Source organism: Triticum urartu, chromosome 3, assembly GCF_003073215.2.
Source record: "Triticum urartu cultivar G1812 chromosome 3, Tu2.1, whole genome shotgun sequence".
Lineage (NCBI taxonomy): Eukaryota > Viridiplantae > Streptophyta > Magnoliopsida > Poales > Poaceae > Triticum > Triticum urartu.
The window spans coordinates 156,588,999-156,596,074 of NC_053024.1; positions in this window are offsets into that span (position 1 = coordinate 156,588,999).

Consider the following 7,076-nt stretch of genomic DNA (forward strand, 5'->3'; position numbering starts at 1 on the left):
CAAGTAGGTGAACTTGTACTTTTTGTACTCATGAACTAGAACTGTCATGTTTTTCTCGCAAGTTTGGGAGGTGGTTGAAAGAACTTGAGCAGCCTGCTTTTTAGCCATGCACTTATGAATGATGTGTGCTTCTTTTGTGTGAAGCTGACCTTATTGTCTCAAGGAAATTGAATTGATATGTTTGTTGCAATTTTAATTAGAGTAGCATATATTTTTTTTGTAGTGTTTTGCTTACCCAATTAAAACTTATGATTATCTTATTTTTTGTTTGTACTTCAGAATTTCACTTTTTTTCTATTATTTTATTGTTTAGAGGCTGAATTTTTTGTTACATTATGTTCTGTTAAATTCATTTTTCCTCTGTGATTTTTTTGTCAGCTTCTCTTCCCTTCTTTTGATTCGCCATCCATTGCGGCTACCATGAAGCCTAGCAAAGAATCTGGGCATTGGTGCTTGATTGTTCTGAATTTGAGGTTCTGTCGTTTTGAGTGTCTTGATTCACTGCGGGATGAAACCTGGAGTGATGCAGTTAGATTCTTAAGGAATATGACAGATAATATAAAGAAGGTTTGGAGGGAGTCTAGCGTAGACAGGGCGAAACCGTTCTCGCCGGCGCATATTGATGGTTTCTCTTGCGAGTTTGTGCGGGTGCCGCAACAGAAAAACACGTGAGTATCCGTTTTTAATGAGTTTTTGTTAGTTGTTTTTGTTGGTGGGAGGGTGGTGTTACTGTGTTTTCGGATTTGTGATGTACCCATTCTGTTTTTTCTTTTGTTAACAGGCATGATTGTGGATTCTTTATGCTACAAAGCTGCAAGAGCTATCATTGCCGGGAGGATGGTGTGATTGAAATGTTAGATTACAGCCACGAAGACATTCTTGACATTAGGAAGACTTTTCTGTACACCTGCGCAACTAGCAATGTGTTTGATGTTGACTTCCGTGGTTTGTTTGGCATCGAACCCTGTATGTAATGCATGACCTTTTGTAATTTTTTGCAACTTGTACTTCTTTGATTGGTACTGTCATGATTTGTGTATTTGAAATTTACCCTTGATGCTTTCTTTTATTTTTTTATTTTTGCAGGTGAGTGGCTGGATCTTAATGAGCATGACTACATGATCTTTGGCAGCCAGTTCTCGGAGCTCGAGCGCGTATCTATTGATCTTAGCCAGTGGCGTTCTCCAGAAAAGACAAGGTCTAGTGTTCTTAAGGGGCGGTTGGGACCTCTGAAAGGTTCTACGGCTGCTTGTGCAGAGAGCCCCTCTACACCCAAGAATCCCATTGTGGAATTGATAGACAATGATGATGATGCGTTTGACAAGATTGCTGGCATGGGAAGAGTCACCAGGAGCGCTGCTGCTGCCAAGGGTTTATCCCCACTTGCTAGAATAGTGGCTCGCAGAGCTGGTGGTGCTAGGAAGGATCCAACTTTGGATTCTGGCAATGTTACAAGCATGAAGCGTGCACCCAGAGCTCCTATAAATTTTTGCTCCCGTGTGCAGCAGCTTCAGCCTCATATATTCCCTCACCTGGACAAGGCTCGCAAGTTGTATAATCTGTTGCTTAGCGATGAAGCATGTGAGAAGTATGCCGAGTGAGTATCCCTCATTACGTTTCATCTTCTTTTCCTCTTTTGTTTGTAACTGCTAGATAGATATGACCTGAACTGTTACTTTTTATACAACTTGAACTGCTATGAATGCCTTATCTTTGCTTCCCCTGCTTTTTGTTCTTGACCGTGCTGCAGTAATACATTCTCAATGATACCTCAGCCTGATGGTAGCGTAAGCAGCTTCATTGGGAAACGCATCTGGGAAGTTTTTGCACCTGGGCAAATGATGGAGGGTGATGTATTGGACTTCCTTATTGATGATTGGAAGAAAGATCCCGATAGAAATGTTGATTTTGCGTCTGGGAAAAGGGTATTGCTGAGTCCATATTTCATCATGGTAACCAACCAGATCGTTTGTTTCTCTTAGACAAGAACGCCTTTTTTGTTTTACGAGTTTTGATAATACCTTGCTTTGTTTATCCTTTTCCACTGTGTATTTCTTTTTTGGCTTTTTTTGCAGGTTGTGCTTGACTATATGTTTTACGGTGATGAAAATAAAGAGTTTAATGTGAAGAGTGCAGCGAGAGATTTCAAGAGCTATGTTAAAGATAATGAAGACTTGCTCACTGCCGACCTTGTGAGATCTACTAGCTGATTTTTGGTTTTATTTGTTTGTTGCCATGCTGGTTTTTATTTTGAATATTTAACATCTCTTTTTTGGTCATCTGTTTTTAGATCATGATGCCTCTATTCAAGCCTATGGTTTTACCAAAGGATAAGAAAGTGAACCACTTTTCCTTATATGTCATGAATCGGTACCGAAGTAGCATCGACATCCTTGACCCTTTACCTTATCCGAAGAACCATCGCCCTTCAAAGAACACCTATCATAAAGACTGCGAGAAGATTGTGAGTGACATTTATTATCTGTACTGGATTAATTTTTCTGCATCTTTGTTTCTGCTTTTTTCTTAGACCTGAAAAATGTGTGGTTTCTTTTCTTTTCTTACAGATCTCCAGGATGGTCCAAGTAATGAAGGATGTGTATGGTGATGCTCAGTACAATGTGAGTAAGCAGGCCAAATGGGAGCTTTTTGCAAAGAAACCAACGTTTGTGAAGGTTCCACTTCAAGGGGCGAATGAATGTGGCCATTATACTCTGAAGTATGCAGGATCCTATGATGGTTAAAAGATCGTTGGGAACATTCGAGATAAAGATGTAGGTTCTAGTTGAGCTTTTCACTTTTCCGTGTTTGGCTGATTGTGTGTTCTTCTTTTTAATGTGTCATGATTTTTTTGATAATTTGTTTCATTGTTTTGCAGCCTCGTATTGTTGATTGGAAGGCTGAGGATCTGTATAGAGTTGTGTTCAACCGGAATAACCAGCTTGTGGTGACGGAGCTTCCCAAGGAGTTTCAGCCTTTGGCTCCTGGTGCATAGAAGAAATGGTCATCATTCGCGTAGTGAAATGGATAGTTGTGTGATATATCTCTTGAAAGCATTGTAGGCTTTGATGGTAGTGTTTGGATGTCTTTGATTTTTGATAGTTGTGTGTATATCACTTGTGTATGTTTCATTGGGAATTCGTTCTGGTTAAGTTCTATTTTTACTACTGAAGTCTTGTAAACTAGTTGAACTGAAAACATGTCTTCCCAAGTTCATTGCGAATTGTTGCTGGGAAAAGTGAGATTTATCATTTATTTTTCATCTGTCCCAACCTAGGTTGGACCTTTATAGTTTCTGTACCCTCTTTTTCCTATACTTATAGTATAGTTATGTTGGTACTGAATTGTAATGTCGTTCAGCGTTAGTCTTTTAAAATTTTGGTGTCACGATGGCACTTGTGGATCTAGTGTGAGTGGAGTGATGCTTCCTTGTTATGTAGAACTGATTTCATATAATGTATTAGAACTGAAGTTTTTTTGTGATTGAACTTATTTACGACCAAGTAGCTATGTCATCTCTAGCCAGATTTTATTCAAGTATAAGAAATTTAGCAAGATTTGAGAGCCAAATTTTTGTTTGAACTTCTTTGAATTGTAGTAGTTGAACTTCATAGTAAAATTTAAATACTGGTTTAAATTAGCTACATTTAAATATGTCTCCGAGGGGGGGGGCTATTTTCTAGGCTGTGGTTCTTCTCAAGGCAATGTTTTGTATAATCATAGTACTTGCCTTATATACTAAGTTGTATTGACATTTTAGTTGTACTATTAGTGTTATTCTTGAGTGTGTCAATGTTTTTATGGAATGTGAACTGAAGCTTCCCATTCCTTTTTATATTTTATAGAATGAATGTACCGTTTGTTCAAGTGTACTAGAACTCTCAGTCCTAGCATGCTAGTGGCTTGGAAATGTGTACTAATTGTTCTTTGCTTTTCCTGTTGCAGTACTTAGTAAATATCTAACTACTATTAGCACGATGCTGTTAGTAGTCCTCGGCTGAAACTTAGTCTTTTTAGTGTTCTTCTGAAACTAAAAACTGAATTTTCATAGTGTGATAGTACTACCGTAAATGTCTAAGCTGTACTGAGCGTCCAATTCTACTATTTTGATGTTGTCCTTAGTTAGTCTGCCACTGTTTTTGTTATTTTTTGTGAAAATATCCATGTATGATTTTTTGTTTCTGCATGACTAGTTTCAACTTCAACCTACTTCAACTTCAAATGATGGATGAACAAAAATAGGAAGCTAGCAAACTTGTTAACTGACATAAGCAAACAATGTACATGGTATAAATAGGCAAACTTGTTCAAACCCTGACACACATAACATAAGGTAGCTGGTTCAACATAACAAAAGCAAACTACAAATCTGAAACAACAGCATTAAGGACAGGCAGAAGTGCGAGCAACACGAATGCAGACTTTCATGCATCCTCATCCCGCGAAGTTGAAGTGGTAGTAGGGGTCAGCTTCCTGCTCTTCTGAAATATCCCAATCTGTCACGATGTTGTCGATTGTCTTCCATGACTTGTACGTGGCGTACGCATCTATTCCTGCGTACGTGATGAGGTTGTCTGGCAGCGGGCTGGTCCCCCACTTTTTGTGTTCTCCCTTGTCCATCTTATTCTTCATGCCTTTGTAGGATGGGTGGATGACGCCGCCTGCAACATCGGCCAAGGAGTTGAAGTATTTGGTGGTGTGTGGATCTTTCCACTTGCGCTGCATGTCGATGAAGTTGTTGGGGTTGATCTCCAAACCAGACCTGTTCAGCATCCGCTTATCGCCAATGTTGAAACCGACAAATGTGTACAATTTCTCCTCCTACAGGAACTGTTTGAGGCGCTTGGGCCTGCAAGGGGGGAGACACACATTGAAGGTTAGTGTTCTTTTTTGAATATTTAATTCTTTTGTTTTTTGTTTTTGAAAGTGATAATCCATGAGGTAGATGCTTAAATAGTATAAGTCATGGATGAATGTAGTCCAGAAACTAGTACACAAAGTCCTGAAATTAAATTCAACTACACCATGTTATTTTTCTTTTTTGCTGTCTTGAGTGCTTCACCAAATTCAAGAATCATTTTAACAGATTAAATGATATATGTGCTGCTTGATTCAAGTTTAGTTTTCTTTTTTGGTTGAATAAAAGACCTATACCAGTGCTTGATACATCTTTGTACATCAATTCTATATGAAGTTCAGGAATTAATTTGAGAAACATGTGCATCAAGATATGGACCTATACCACTTCACCAAACATCTTTTAATACATCAATTCTATATAACTATACTAGTGCATCAAGATCATAGTCTATGCTAGCACATCATTTTCAGAAATTAATTTGGTGCATCAAGTTCAGAATTCTATAAATATTTTTTTTCAGATGCTAATCTGGTGAAACAATCCACTTCACAGTTTCAGAATTGCATGTAAGTTGAGAAAAATGTACTCGTGCATACACTTCACAAAGTATAGTAGTTCATCTAGTTGGGGAAACTAGTTTAATGAAGTTTCTAGTGAGTAGTACTAGTACAATAGATGAATGAACAGTAGTATGGGTTACCATTTTGTGGCTGCTGCAATGTGGTAAACCAAGCAGAGTTCCTCGACGCACAACTGCAGGACTGCCGCCATCTGTGGAGGTTCATCATCCCTGGTGAACTCCACATCAACTCCGATGAAGCTCGGATACAAGCCGCCGCCCTTCATCCTGAGCCTGCTCATCACCTCGCCGGCCTTGTCTGGTTCGCTGGTGCAGACGATCTCCAGCGTCTCTTTGCCATGGAGCTCAACCCCTGTGAGGGTTCTCGTGTACTCGCGCTTCTCACCGGGGACGTGAACGTTGATGAGGTCGCTGCTCTTGTCCGATGGCTCACCATGATGACGCTTGGCGGATGGTTCGTCCGCCATCGCCTTCCAGTGGCGACTGTGGGCTTGGGAGAGAGAAGTTTGTGTTTTGTGTGAAGTGGAGATTGAAGCGACAATGGTGGTTTCTGGAAATGAGGCAGAGATGGAAGACGATGGGGTATTTTGCAGTGCGTCGACGGGGATGTGTGGGAGGCGGTTCGTCAGGGGCGTGGGTGTGGTGGTCATGGGGGTGCCTGTTTGCAGTCCCTTGTGGCAACCGCTCAGTGGATGACGCGGGTGGTGGCCTTGAAGAAGCAACCATCCAATTCAAATGGTTTTACTGCTGCACTGACTTGTCTTGTCAAGCTGTACTTATGACCTGCTAAATCCCACTTGCACATCTCAGGGGTGGTGATGACGGCATTTTGGACTGTTTAGGTGACGTATGCTTTGTGATGTTTTTCCCTGAGGATGTTAAGTATTTGTTTTTCCACTGAAGTTTTATAGACTAGTTTATCTGAAGACATTTTTCAGTGCCCCGGGAGTTGTTGCTCAAAACCGGTACTTATTTTATTTTCATCTGTACTTACCTAAGTCAGGCCTTTATAGTTTTTGTATTATCATTTTAGTGCACTTATGGTTTAGTGCTGTGTGAACTGAAATGTAATTTCATACAGCGTGCGGTTTTGAAATTTGGTGTCGTAGTGGTGTGAGTGGCCTGACTGATCCTGCTTTTTTAGTACTTATGTCATATGTATGATTGAACTGAGTTTTTTTGTTTTTTTAGGTGTCTTGTGGGGATTGAGATTATTTTACGACCAGACCGTTCGTTGAGGTGTGTACAAATTTTATATAAATTAGAAATTTAGCAGAATTGACAAATAAATCCTAATTTGAACTTCTTTTATTTTAGTAGTTGAACTTGTGAGATTTTATATAAATTAGAAATTTAGCATAATTGACAAATAAATTTCTATTTTGAACTTTTTGCATTTTAGTAGTTGAACTTGTCAGATTTTATGTAAATAAGAAATTTAGAATAATTGACAAACATTATATGTTTGAAATTTTTGCATTTTTAGTAGTTGAACTTATTAGATTTTATGTAATAAGATATTTAGCATAATTGACAAACATTATATGTTTGAACTTTTTGCATTTTAGTAGTTGAACTTGAAAGTAATATTTAATTCGGTTTTTTAAATTATGTACATTCAACAGATAGGCTATT